We start from the raw sequence: 13818 nt of genomic DNA, 5'->3' as shown, positions 1-13818 counted from the left end.
CGATTTAGTTAACCAATGGAATAGTGTTAAATGTAAGCAATGAGCAAACGTAGAATACATTTAGGAGATCATAAAAGTAAGGTAGGGGTTAAGAGACTTTGTGAAGGCAAGGAATTTGAAACAATAAAGGAAAAAATGACTTGATTCTCAAGAAAAATTAAATTATGCGGTAAAAGTAAAATAATAGGTGAGAAAAAATATTTTCCACAGCTACAGCTAATATCTATAACAATTCAAAATTAATTATATAAAAGACAAAAACCATAGAAAATGAGCAAAGAAGATGAATAGGCAGGTGTCAAATGAACACATCAGAATTTGGTAAGGACTTTATTTGAACGGATTATTGCAAGGGTAGGAAAGAACCTGGAATCAAAGTGACTTTCAAGCAATTATGAATAGTTGAACACACTGGAATATCCACAACTTGGACTATTAGGCAATCTTGCAAAGGAGTTAGTCCATATGAACTGACCTGGAGGGACTTTCCTGCTGAAGTGTTATTAAAAGAGAAAAGAAGCAGAGAAATATATACTCTGTGATCCTGTTTTTGCAAAACAAACCTCCTATGCATATGTGCACATTCATGTGGGATTCTGTGATATGGAGAAAGCTAGGGAAGGAGACACGGTATGTGATTCCCAGTGAAGACACTGGATGGGGGTTAAGCAAGCCTGGAAGTTATCTAATATGTGTGTGTGTGTGTGTGTGTATATATATATATATATTTTTTTTTTGGAGGTACAAGGGATTGAACCCAAGACCTCTTAACATGGGAAGCAGGCACTCAACCACTGAACTACATCCACCACCCAATGAGAATTGATTTTTTTCATTTGTTTGTTTTTGTTTTTAGGAGGTACTGGGGATCGAACCCAAGAACTTGTATATAGGAAGCAGGTACTCAGTCTGCTCCCCTATCTAACACATTTTAAGAATCCAACATACTTTTAAAAAGTATGCTTTATACTTTAAAAAATGTAGACACAAATCCTTTTTCTTTTGCCTTCCAGAATACTTTTATTTTTATGAGCATTTATTTTTTATTGTATTTTTTTAAGATACATAGATCACACAAAATGTTACATTAAAAAATATGAGGTTCCCATATACCCCACATCCCACTGCCCTCACTCCTCCCACATCAACAACCTTCTTCATCATTGAGTCACATCCATTACATTTGGTGAATACATCTTGGAGCACTGCTGCACCTCATGGATTATAGTTCACATTGTAGTTTATACTCTCCCCCAGTACATTTAGTGGGTTATGGGAGGATATATAATGTCCAGCGTCTGTCCCTGCTTTCAGGACGACTCCAAGTCCCGAAAATGCCCCCACATCACATCTCTTCTTCCCTCTCCCTGCCCTCAACAACTACTGTGGCCACTTTCTCCACATCAGTGCTACAGTTTCTTCCATTACTAGTCACGAGTCCTTTATATAGCATTGTATAACTGCATAGGCATTAATAGATTCACAATGGACAGTCACCAGATTTCTCATGGTGGCATCTCAGGTAATCTTTACTTTTTTGTTCATACACTGTATAGAAAGGGAGAAAGTATTATTTATATAAACAAAAAAAAATGAAGCTAATATTGTGGACAAGAAAGGAAAAACTTTGATGTCTCAATTGTTTTGAAAATGAAAAGAAAATCTTTATTCAATAAATACAAGAAATTTAGAAAGACTAACCAGACCGAGTATTGGCAAGGAAGAACTGGAACTCTCCTACACTGCTGGTGGGAATGTAAAGTGTTGTAACCACTTCAGAAGACAGTTGGCAGTTTCCTGAAAAATTATCAAAAACACGACCCAGCCATTCCACTCTAAAGTTTTTACCCAAGAGAAAAGGAAATATGTATAGACACACCAACTTGAGCATGAACATCGTAACAAGGTTTGAGGGAGGCACATCTCATTAGTGTATCAATATCCATTCATCAGGCTTATGAACTACAAAAGGATCTATTTTTTTTTTAAGATTTATTTTGTTTCTCCCTCCCTCCTCATTGTGCTTGTTATCTGCTCTCTGTGTCTGCTCGTCTTTAGGAGGCACTGGGAACCGAAACTGGGATCTTCCATCCAGGAGGGAGGCACCCAATTGCTTGAGCCGCCCCTGCTGCCAGCTCGTTGTGTCTCTCATTGTGTTTCTTTTTTTTAAAATTTCTCTGCCCCCCGCCCCTAGTTGTCTGCTCTCTGTGTCCATTTGCTTTGTGTTCTTCTGTGCCCGCTTGTTTTCTTGTCAGTGGCACCCAGAATCTGTGTCTCCTTTTTTTGAGTCATCTTGCTGCATCAGCTCTCTGTGGTGTGGCACCTTTCCTGGGCAGGCTGCTCTTTTTTCGCTCTGGGCAGTTCTTATGGGGCACACTCCTTGTACGTGGGGCTCCCCTATGCAGGGAACACCCCCGCGTGGCAGGGCACTCCTTGCATGCATCAGCACTGCGCATGGGCCAGCTCATCACACAAGTCAGGAGGCCCTGGATTTGAACCTTGGACCTCCCATGTGGTAGGCAGATGCCCTATCCATTGGGCCAAATCTGCTTCCCTCATTGTGTTTCCTCATTGCATCTCCTTATTGCATCAGCTTGCCACACCAGCCCAACATGTCAGCTCGCTGTCTTGCTTGTCTTCTTTAAGAGGCACCGGAAACCGAACCCAGAACCTCCCATGTAAAGGCGGGCACCCAACTGCTTGAACCACATACGCTTCCCTACAGCATCTTTATTTGTACCAATGCCACATTGCAACTAATCCCAGGTGTCCTTCAATAAGTGAATGGCTGAACAAACTGTGGGGCCCTCCAGACAATGGAATGCTACTTGGCAATACAGAGGAATAAGCTATTAATACATGCAACAACATGGATGAATCTCAATTATGCCCAGTGAAAGAAGCCAGGAAAAAAAAAAGTGCATACTGTATGATTCTATTTATATAAATTCTAGAAAGTACAAATTAATCAGTGGTTACCTTGGGACAGGGAGGCAAGAAGGGAGGGAGGAAACTTTTGGGTGATGGATATATTCAGTATCTTGACTGCGGTAAGGGTTTCATGGGTGTACAGAGATGTCGAAACTCATCAAATAGTGCAAAATTTATTGTATATCAGTTATGCCTCAAAGCCTTTAAAAAAAAAAAAAAAAGCAGCTACCCAGTAGGGGTTCTGCCCACAATTCTGCAAAGCAGAGCTCTGATGTAATTCCTAGGTGATTGCATCAGCCTTTCACCGTGAATTCATCATTCGTGATGATTTCATCATCTAGGAAAAGATTATTTTTTTAAAAGCATTTATAAGGTTTCACATTATTTGAGTGGTTATTTTAAATTATTGAGAATTGCATTGTATTATATGAAATTGTACACATACAAGATGTGTGGTGCCCGTGACAGTCAGAAACTCAGTTGCAATTTGAACACCCATGAGCCTGCCACCCAACCTGAGAGTCAAGATCCTAGCAAGCTTACAGGTCCCGGGTCCTTCCTCATCCCGAGACCGGTTCTCCTCATACGACTGCTATCTTGAATTTTTGTGCTTTTCCTTTTCTTGCTGTCTTCATAGAGGTTTTTTTTAAACCACTTACCATTTATTCTAAATTGATTTATATTTACATTTTATATAAATGAAGTCTGACAATATATGTTTATATAAATGGAATCGTACAATATATATGTATTGTGTCTGTTTTCTTTCACTTACCACAATTTTTTTTTTCCAAGTCAACCCAGGTTACATTTATTGAACATCTCTATGCCACGCACCCCAAATGCTGGGTGTGGATAGAGAGGACCAAGATTGGGTGGTAGGATAGAGAGATACAAATGCTTACATCCTATGTGATGGGTGAAGTAACATGTTTTAAAAAGAACACTTTTATTTGTACATATTAATAGAACATACAATCCATCCAAAGTGTATAATCAATGGTATTTGGTATAATCACATAGATGTGCATTCATCGCTTCAATCATTATTAGAGCATTTTCATTATTTCAATAAGTTAAAAAAACAGACAAAAAAATTTGTCATCTCTCAATCTATGCTTCCTCTGTTGTACATAGCTGCTATTTCTGGCTATACGTGCATATTTATTTATTTTTAAAGCAGTTTTATTGAGATATATTCACATACTATACAAACTATCCAAAGTGTATAATCCTTGGCTTTTAGTATAATCACAATGTTGTGCATTCATCAACAAAAAAAATTTTAGAACAATTTCTATTTCTCCAAAAAGAAAAACTCCACACCCCTTAGCAGTCCTTCCCCAGCCCTACATAACCACTAATCTAATTTCATTCTTATAAATTGATTTATATTTACATTTTATATAAATGGAATCCTACAATATGTAGTACTTTGTGATTGGTTTCTTTCACTTAGCATATTGTTGTCTTTTTTTTTGCCTGATATTTACATCTTGTTTAAAAGAAAAACAGTCATATATGCAATCTTACCCGTATTCATATTTTGCATAACGTTTACTATGCTCTGCAGTCCCTTGTTACATTTTTTCAGCTTTCCTTCTAATAATATATATGACCTTAGACTTTCCCTTTCAACTACTGTCATACCCATATAATAGCACTACTAGTTACAAACATTAAGATGTGCTTTCACCTTTTCTATTCATTTCCAAAGATTAACCAACAACCTTTCGACCAATTCTGCACAGGTTAACCATAAGCTTTCCATTCTCTAACGTCATTCTATTTTCTGATGACCCATATTCTAGTTATTAACTCCATGAGTTCACACTGTATTTAGTTCATAGTGCTGTAATCATACAGTATTTGTCCTTCTGTGTCTGGCTTGCTTCACTCAACATAATGTCCTCCAGGTTCATCCATGTTGTCATATGCTTTATGACTGCACATCTTCTTACAGCTGCATAATATTCCATTGTGTGTATACAGTTTGTTTATCCGTTCATCAGTTGATGGACACCTGGGTTGTTTCCATCTTTTGGCCATCGTGAATAACACCACTATGAACATCAGTGTGCAGATGTCTGTTCATGTCACTGCTCTCAGTTCTTCTGAGTATATACCCAGTAGTGGTATTGCCAGGTCACGTAGCAAGTCTATATTCAATTTCTTTAGGAACTGCCAAACAGTCCTCCACAGTGCCTGTACCATTCTGCATTCCCACCAACAGTGAATAAGTGTTCCTATCTCTTCACATCCTCTCCAGCACTTTTAGTTCTTTGTCTTTTTAATAGTGGCCGCTCCAATAGGTAAGAAATGGTATCTCATTGTAGCTTTCATTTGCATTTCCCTAATTGCTGGTGATGGCGAACATTTCTTCATGTGTCTTTTCGCCATTTGATTTCTTCTTTGGACAAATGTCTATTCAAGTCTTTTGCCAGGTCTTTTGTCTTTTTATTGTTGAGTTGTAGCATCTCCCTGTGTATTATGGATACAAAACCCTTTCCAGATATGCAATTTCAAATATTTTCTCCCATTAAGTCGGCTGCCTTTCACCCTTTTGACAAAGTCCCGTGAGGTGTAAAAGTGTTTACTTTTGAGGAGGTCCCTTATATCTTTTTTTTCTTTTGCGCTTGTGCTTTGGGTGTAAGATCCAGGAAACCACCACCTACCATAGGATCTTGAAGATGTTTCCCACATCTTTATGGTCCTGGCTTTTATATTTAGGTCTTGAGTTGATTCTTGTATAAGAAGTGAGATAGGGGTTCTTTTTCATTCTTTTGATTTTGGATACCAGTTCTTCTAGAACCACTTGTCGAAGGACTGTTTTGTCCTGGTAACATGGACTTGGTAGATTTGTCAAAAATTAGTTGACTGTACAGGTGAGGGTTTATTTCTGACTCTCAAGTCTATTCCATTGATCCATGTGTCTATCTTTATGCCAATACCATGCTGTTTCGTTTAGTTTTGTTTAAGGAGGTAGTAGGGATTGAATCCAGGACCTCATATATGGGAACCTGGGAACCAGGCACTCAACCATGCCATTTTTTTGTTTGTTTTGTTTTTAAAGATTTATTTATTCCTCTCGCCTCCCCCCCCCATTGTTTACTCTCTGTGTCCACTTGCTGTGTGTTCTTCTGTGTCCACTTGCACCCTCAGCGGCACCAGGAAACTGTGTCTCTTTTTTGTTGCGTCGGGTGTGTGCGGCGCCACTACTGGGCGGGCTGTGCTTTTTTTCACACAGGGCGGCTCTCCTTGCAGGGTGCATTCCTTGTACATGGGGCATCACGCAAGGGCGCCCCTGTATGGCATGGCACTCCTTGTGCATGGCAGCTCTGTGCATGGGCAGCTCACCACACAGGTCAGGAGGCCCTGGGTATCCATCCCTGGACTCTCCCATATGGTAGGCGGATGCTCTATCAGTTGAGACACGTCCGCTTCCACCCACCATGCCGTTTTGACCACTGAAGCTTTGTGATATGTTCCAATGTCAGGCATTTAAATTCCTCCCAAATCACTCTTCTTTTTTAGTATGCTTTTAGCTATTTAGGTGTACTTTCCCTTCCAAATAAATTGTTAATTGCCTTTTCTATTTCTGAGAAGTATGCTGTTGGAATTTTGATTGGTATTACATTAATCTATAACTCAGTTTGGGTAGGATTGATATCATGATATTTACTCTTTCAATCCATGAACATGGAATCTTTGATTTCTTTTAGCATTGTTTTGTAGTTTTCGGAATATAGGTCCTGTACTTCTTTTTTTAAATTTTATTTTATATAATTTATTTTTTTTTATTTCTCTCTCCTCCCCTCCCCCCCACCCCAGCTATCTGTTCTCTGTGTCTATTTGCTGCGTTTTTGTTTGTTTTTCTTTGTCCCCTTTTGTTGGAAATCAGCTTGGAAATCTGTGTTTCTTTTTGTTGCGTCATCTTGTGTCAGCTCTCCGTGTGTGCAGCGCCATTCCTGGGTAGGCTGAACTTTCTTTTGCACGGGGCGGCTCTCCTTATGGGGCGCACTCCTTGCATGTGGGGCTTCCATACACGGGGGCACCCCTGCGTGGCACGGCACTCCTTGCGCACATCAGCACTGCGCATGGGCCAGCTCCATATGGGTCAAGGAGGCCCGGGGTTTGAACTGCGGACCTCCCATGTGGTAGATGGACACCCTAACCACTGGGCCAAGTCCACTTCCCAATCCTGTGCGTCTTTGGTTAAATGGATTGCTTGGTATTTTCGTTTTTTTTTGTTGCTATTGTAAATAGAATTTTTTCCCCGAAATCCTCCTCAGATTATTCAATACTAGTGTACAGAAACATTACTGATATTGTAGTTGATCTTCTATCCTGCCACTTTCCTGAATTTGTTTATTAGCTCAATCAGCTTTGTGGTAGACATTTTGGAATTTCCTAAATATAGAATCATGGCATTTGCGAATAGTGAGAATTTTACTTCCTCTTTTCCTATTCAGATGCCTTTAATTTTTTTTTCTTGTCTTATTGCTCTAGCTAGAACTTCTACCACAATACTGAATGACAGTGGTGACAATGGACATTCTTGTTTTGTTCTCAACCTTAAAGGGAAAGTGTTCATTCTTTTCCCATTGAGTATGATATTGGCTGTGGGTTTTTCACATATGCCCTTTATCAGATTGAGGAATTTTCTTTCTATTCCTATCTTTCAAAATGTTTTTATCAAGAAAGTATGCTGGATTTTGTTGAATGCCTTTTCTACGTTGATCAAGATGATCACATGTATTTTTTTCCTTCAGTTTGCCAATGTGGTATATTACATTAAGCCATTTTCTTATGTTGAACCACCCTTGCATACCAGGAATAAATCCCACCTTGTCAAGGTGTATAATGTTTTTGATATGCTGTTGGATTCTATTTGCAAGTATTTTGTTGATATTTTTGCATCTCTGTTCATTAGAGAGATTCGTCTGTAATTTGCTTGTTATATTTTTATCTGGCTTTGGGTGATATGACTTCATAAAATGTGTCAGGTTAGTTTTTCCTTCTCTTCAAATTCTTGGAATAATTTAAACAGAATTGGTATTAATTCTTCTCTAACTTGATAGAATTTACCTGTAAAACCATCAGGTCTGGGACTTTTCTTTATTGGGAGATTTTTTTTTTTCCAAATTCTACTCAATTTATTCATTTTTTTTAAAAGATATTACATTAAAAAAAATGAGGTCCCCATTCACCCCCACCATCCCCACCCCACCACTCCCTCCACAGTAACACTCTCCCCCATCATCATGTCACATCCATTGCGTCTGGTGAGTACATCTCCGGGCATCGCTGCACCCCATGTCCCGTGTTCCACATCATAGCCCATACTTTCCCACGTTTATTGGGAGATTTTTGATGACTATTCAGTCTCTTTAAATGTGATTGATTTGTTAATTTCTTGTGTTTTTTGTAGAGTCAATGTATGTTGTTTGTGCATTTCTAGGAATTTTTCCATTTCCTGTAGGTTGTCCAATTGGTTGGCATACAATTTTTATGATCCTTATTATTTCTGTGGGGCCAGTTGTAACTTTCTCCCTTTCATTTCTGATTTTTTTTTTAAAAAAGATTTATTTATTTATTTAATCCCCCCCTCCCCCGGTTGTCTGTTCTCTGTGTCTATTTGCTTGTTTCTTTGTCTGTTTCTGTTGTCTTCAGCCGCACGGGAAGTGTGGGCGGCGCCATTCCTGGGCAGGCTGCACTTTCTTTCGCACTGGGCGGCTCTCCTTACGGGCGCACTTCTTGCGCGTGGGGCTCCACTATGCAGGGGACACCCCTGCGTGGCAGGGCACTCCTTGCGCGCATCGGCACTGCACATGGCCAGCTCCACACGGGTCAAGGAGGCCCGGGGCTTGAACCGCGGACCTCCCATGTGGTAGACGGACGCCCTAACCACTGGGCCAAGTCCGTTTCCCTCATTTCTGATTTTATTTGCACTCTTTGTTAGTCTTGCTAAAGATTTGTCGATTTTACTCTCAAAGAACCAGCTTTTGGTCTTACTGATTTTCTCCATTGTTTTTTTTTTCCCTCAAATTTCATTTATTTCTACTCTAATCTTTATTTTAATATTCTTTCCTTCTGCTTACTTTGGGAATGGTCTGCTGTTCTTTTTTTTTTTAATTTCTCCAGTTGTTCAGTTAGATCCTTGATTTTAGCTCTTTCTTCTTTTTTAATATAGGCATTTAGGGCTATAAATTTCCCTCTCAAGACTGCCTTTGCTGTATCCCATAAGTTTCGATAAGTTGTGTTCTCATTTTCATATTCCTAATATATATACTAATTTCTCTTACACTTTTTTTTTAGGTGCCTGGGAGTGGGGATTGAACCCAGGATGTTGCATTTGGGAAGCTGGCACTCAACCACTGAGCCACATTGGCTCCCCTAAGTTGGTTTTATTTGTTTGTTTGTTTGCTTGATGTTTTGTTTTTTTTTAGGAGGCATCGGAAATTGAACCCGGGACTGCCCATGTGGGAAGCAGGTGCTCAACTGCTTGAGCCACATCTGCTCCCACACTTTCTGTTTTGACCACTGATTGTTTAGGAGTGTGTTGTTTAGCTCCCACACATTTGCAAAATTTCCCCTTTCTTGACTATTATTGATTTCTAGTTTCATTCCATTATTATTTGAGAAGGTGCTTTGTTTAATTTCAATTTTGTTTTTTAAGGTACCAGGGGCCAGGGATTGAACCCAGGACCTCCTATGTGGGAGGCTGGCTCTCAGCCACTGAGCCACACTGATGTCCCTGAGTTGGTTTATTCCCTTGTTTTGCTTGTTGTTTTTTTTTTTTCAGGAGGCACCAGGAACTGAACCTGGGACCTCCCACGTGGGAGGGGGGCACTCAATGGCTTGAGCCATATCCACTCCCTCAATCTTTTTATATTTATTTGACCTGCCTTGTAACCCAACATGTGGTCTATCCTGAAGAAAGATCCATGAGCACTTGAGAAGAATGTAATACCTGCTGATTTGGGACGCAATGTTCTGTATGTCTTTTAGGTCTACCTCGTTTATTGTATTATTCAAGTTCTCTGTTTCCTTGTTGATCTTCTGTCTAGTTGTTCTATCTAATGATGTGAGGGGTGTGTTGAAGTCTCCAGCTATTAATGTAGAGATGTCTATTTCTCCCTTTGGTTTTGCCAGAGTTTGCCTCATGTATTTTGGGGCATCCTGGTTAGATGCATAGATATTTATGACTGTTATTTCTTCCTGGTGGATTGTCCCTTTTATTAATATAGAATGGCCTTCTGTATCTCTTACAACTTTTTTGCATTTAAAGTCTGTTTTGTCCAATTTTAGTATGGCTCCCCCTGCTCTTCTTCTGTTACTGTTTGCATGGAGTACCTTTTTCCCACTTTCCCTTTAAGCTGGTTTGAATCCCTGGGTCTAAGGTGAGTATCCCGTAGACAACATATAGATGGCTCATAATTTTTAATCCATTCTGTCAGCCTTTATCTTTTGATTGGGGGAGTTAATCTGCTCACATTCAATGATATTACTGTAAATGCATTATCTTCCACCATATTCTTTGATTTTCAACTGTAATATTTTATTTTCATGTCTTTTTACTCTCTTAGTTATACTTTCTGCTAGTCTTGCCTTCTACACTCTCCTCAAAGCCTCCCTCTCCTTCCTGCAAAGACGGATTCTTTTTTATGAATTCTCTTAGTTTCTGTTTATTTGCAAATATTTTAAACTCAGTGTCATATTTGAAGAATGAGTTTGCCAGATAAAGAATTCTCGGCTGGCAATTTTTCTCTTTCAGTATCCTAATTATATCGTACCACTGTCTTCTCACCTCAGTGGTCTCTAATGAGAAGTCTGCACTAAGTCTTACTGGGTATCCCTAGTATGCGATGGTTTGCTCTGAGGCTGGAGAATTCAAAATTGTCTGCTCATAGGGTGGGGGAAGAACGCCAGCAGTTGCAACTTAAATTTTCACTCATAGTTTTTCGGCCAAGATTCTTTCCCTTTGCCCCTTTATCTTCTGGGTGGTGTCCAGCCTTCCCCAAGTGTCCTAAACCCTCAAACATTTTTTCCAGGCCATTTATGCCTGTCATCTAGCTATTTTTTTCTGGGAGAGAAGTGAATACCATGCCTCTCTAATCAGTAGAGTTTTATCACGAGTACATGGAAAACCAAAGACTACATGGTTGGTTATGCATTTTGAACTTTATAAAAATGTTATCAAAGCAAGCATCGTGTAAGGCAATTTGCTGTTTCAATTCAGTATTAAATTTCTAAGAGTCATCTGCATATTTTGTATATTATTTCCACTCCTCCTAACAGCCCCACAGGTAAATTTAAGATACCATATGTGGCAGTTCAAGATGACTTTATGAATTCCAAAAAGAGAAAGATGATGTTTGTAAACTAATCTCTCCCTCTGGGTGTGATATCTTTGCCTTAAATTCAATTGAGAGGCTTTTGATTAGATGACTTGATAAGATCGCTTTGGGGCTTTGGATTGAACTACATCAGTGAGGGTTGGCTAAGGTTACGTGTCCCGCCCCCTTGCTGAATCTGATATAAATGGACAGCGCAGGAAAAAAAAAGCTGCCATGTTTCTTCCTGCCATGGAAGAGAAAGGATGACTTAAGCACGAGGCCCCAAGAGGCAGGACCCCAGAGCAGCTCAAGAGGAAAGGGTGAGCCCAGAGGGGAAGGCTGAAACCTTGGCAGAGATCAGAGGCCATCTTGCTTCACCGTGTGGCACCACGCCAGGATCAGCAGTAGCTGGCTTTGGTGAGAAAGCATCCCTGATGGTGCCTTGGTTTGGACTTTTCATGGCTTTGGAACTGTAAACTTTTACCACAAATAAACACCCTTTATAAAAGCCAATGCATTTCTGGAACTTTGCATAGGCACCCCATACTGTCTATGTGGGAAGATCTCAGCAAGATGGGGCAGCTGGCCCATTCCAGGAGCCCAGCTCAGGACCTCCCCTTTGCCCCCACATCACGTTCACTCCTTCACTCGGAAAGCACCGGGGTCTCCTGTGAGCCAGTGCTGGACCCACTACAGCCAACGTGGCAAATGCCCTGTCCCCCTGAAGGCACATGCTGCTTGTAACCTCACCCTTGGCCCTCACCACCAGGACTACGGGGTTAAGGGCCAGTTACCCCAACATCCTGGGGTGCCCATGCATCTTCCACTTAGCCGCAGAAATGACTTAGGCTGATCTGACCCAGGTCAGAGGCCCCAGCCTGAGTTGAGTAATTTGACAGTAGCCGTCACAATGACAAACACGGCCACCTCTGACCTAGCAATGCTGCCACTAACAGGACTTCATCCCATGGAAACACTTGAATACGTAGAGTGGCACTGGCATGAGGATATAATAGCTGTCTGTAATATCAACGTAATTGACACAATTTAAATTTCCATCAGTAGGCATCTCCTACAGTTAATTAGCGTTGATTACTGGAACCCCATACCGTGGTATGCCTTATAGCTATAAGGAACAGAGGAGGAAACCCTGATGATGGAAGGATCCTCAAGACATTTTAAAAGGGCCAAGTCTGAACGGTATATGGAATATGTTGCTGTGTGTATGTTTAACGGGGTGGGGGGGGGAGAATGCTGTGTGTATGTTTAAAAGGGGGTGGGGAGGAGAATAAAACATTGAATTGACTAAATATGCATAAAGACTTCTAGGATTCATAAGTCACCAGGACGTGGGGGGCTGGAGGGCAGGGGACTGAAAAGGGAGACTTTTGGTATCTTTTCTGTAATAAAAGAAATTTGTACCATGGGCAAGTGCTACCTATTTAAAAGTAATTTAAGTTGTCTTTCAGTGCATATTCCCCAGCTTTTTGACTTTTGTTGGAAGCAAACATTTTCTCATAGGCCACACTGCCTTGCATTTGCCACGACCCCACAACTTTGGCATTTAAGACGCTGACACCCCCCACCCCCATCTGCTTTCCTGATTCCGACATGAGCAGCAGCTGCGGGCTGGGAAGAGCCACCACAAGGCGGCACTGGTCTGCCGCCCCGGCACAGCTCAGCTAAATCCCGCGTTGACTCCAAGAAATCTGGAGTTGGAAGTTAGGAATTCCCTTTGTATCCCCGTTGCCCCATCATTTGGTCCATCAGATACCTCCTGGGCAAGTGCAGACCAACCTTCAGCACTTGGAAGGTGCCTCTTCCCCTCCTTGGGGTCCCACCAAGAACACATGGGAGAGCCCAGGCACAGGAGCTGGGTCCCCTCCCTGATCTGGGTCCCATTTCAGCCCAGAATCCCTCCTGCTCGCTGGAAGGGGTCAGAGCAGGTGGGGCTCTGCGGAAGGGGTGACCCAGGGACAGTGGCAACCACTGCACCATTGTTTCTTCAGGGGGCCACCCTCTCCCCACCACCCACCGGCTCGTCCCTCTGTTCATCGAGCAGATAGCTGCTGGGACCCTGCAGGTGTAGAGAAGCCCGGGATAGGAGCAGAGTGACCACCCGGCCAAAGTTGGGACTGCACTGCTGGGCCTTGGCTCAAGCTCGGCCCGTCCAGGGCCCTCCCGCCCTCCGCAGCCCCTCCCTCGAGGCCAGCTCCCACCCTGCCCGCAGGCCCCGCCCCTGGCTCTGCTAAGGAGCAGCCCAGCCAGCACTTGGGGCAGCAGCATCCCTGGCCCGGGGTCCTCGGAGAGGAAGCCCAGGAATGAGGACATAAAGCACCAGGTCGGCATGGTTGGACGTGCCCTCGAGACGCAGGCCGCGGCAGACAGTCCACATCTTGGAGGTAGCCCGGCCTGACATCGAGTATTGGGGCATATGTGTTAAATGGACAAATGGACCTCAGGCTGATCCTCCTAGTCTAGCCCGATCAGGTCTGTGTAGTCACTCCTGGCTTGATACAGGCCTGGAGACAGAGGCACGGCCGTGGCA

The 13818-nt window shown here is 41.9% G+C and overlaps 1 non-coding gene across 1 annotated transcript; it reads right to left on the bottom strand.

Annotated features, from left to right (window-relative positions):
- Positions 1 to 1871: 1871 nt before the first annotated feature.
- On the bottom strand, positions 1872 to 1974 carry LOC111760577 (small nucleolar RNA U13). Its single transcript, XR_002794228.1, has one exon. It is a non-coding gene; the product is annotated as a small nucleolar RNA U13 (small nucleolar RNA).
- Between the last annotated feature and the right edge of the window lie 11844 nt (positions 1975 to 13818).

The sequence above is a fragment of the Dasypus novemcinctus genome, chromosome 10 (assembly GCF_030445035.2).
Source record: "Dasypus novemcinctus isolate mDasNov1 chromosome 10, mDasNov1.1.hap2, whole genome shotgun sequence".
Lineage (NCBI taxonomy): Eukaryota > Metazoa > Chordata > Mammalia > Cingulata > Dasypodidae > Dasypus > Dasypus novemcinctus.
This window is presented reverse-complemented; position numbering and strand designations above follow the sequence as displayed.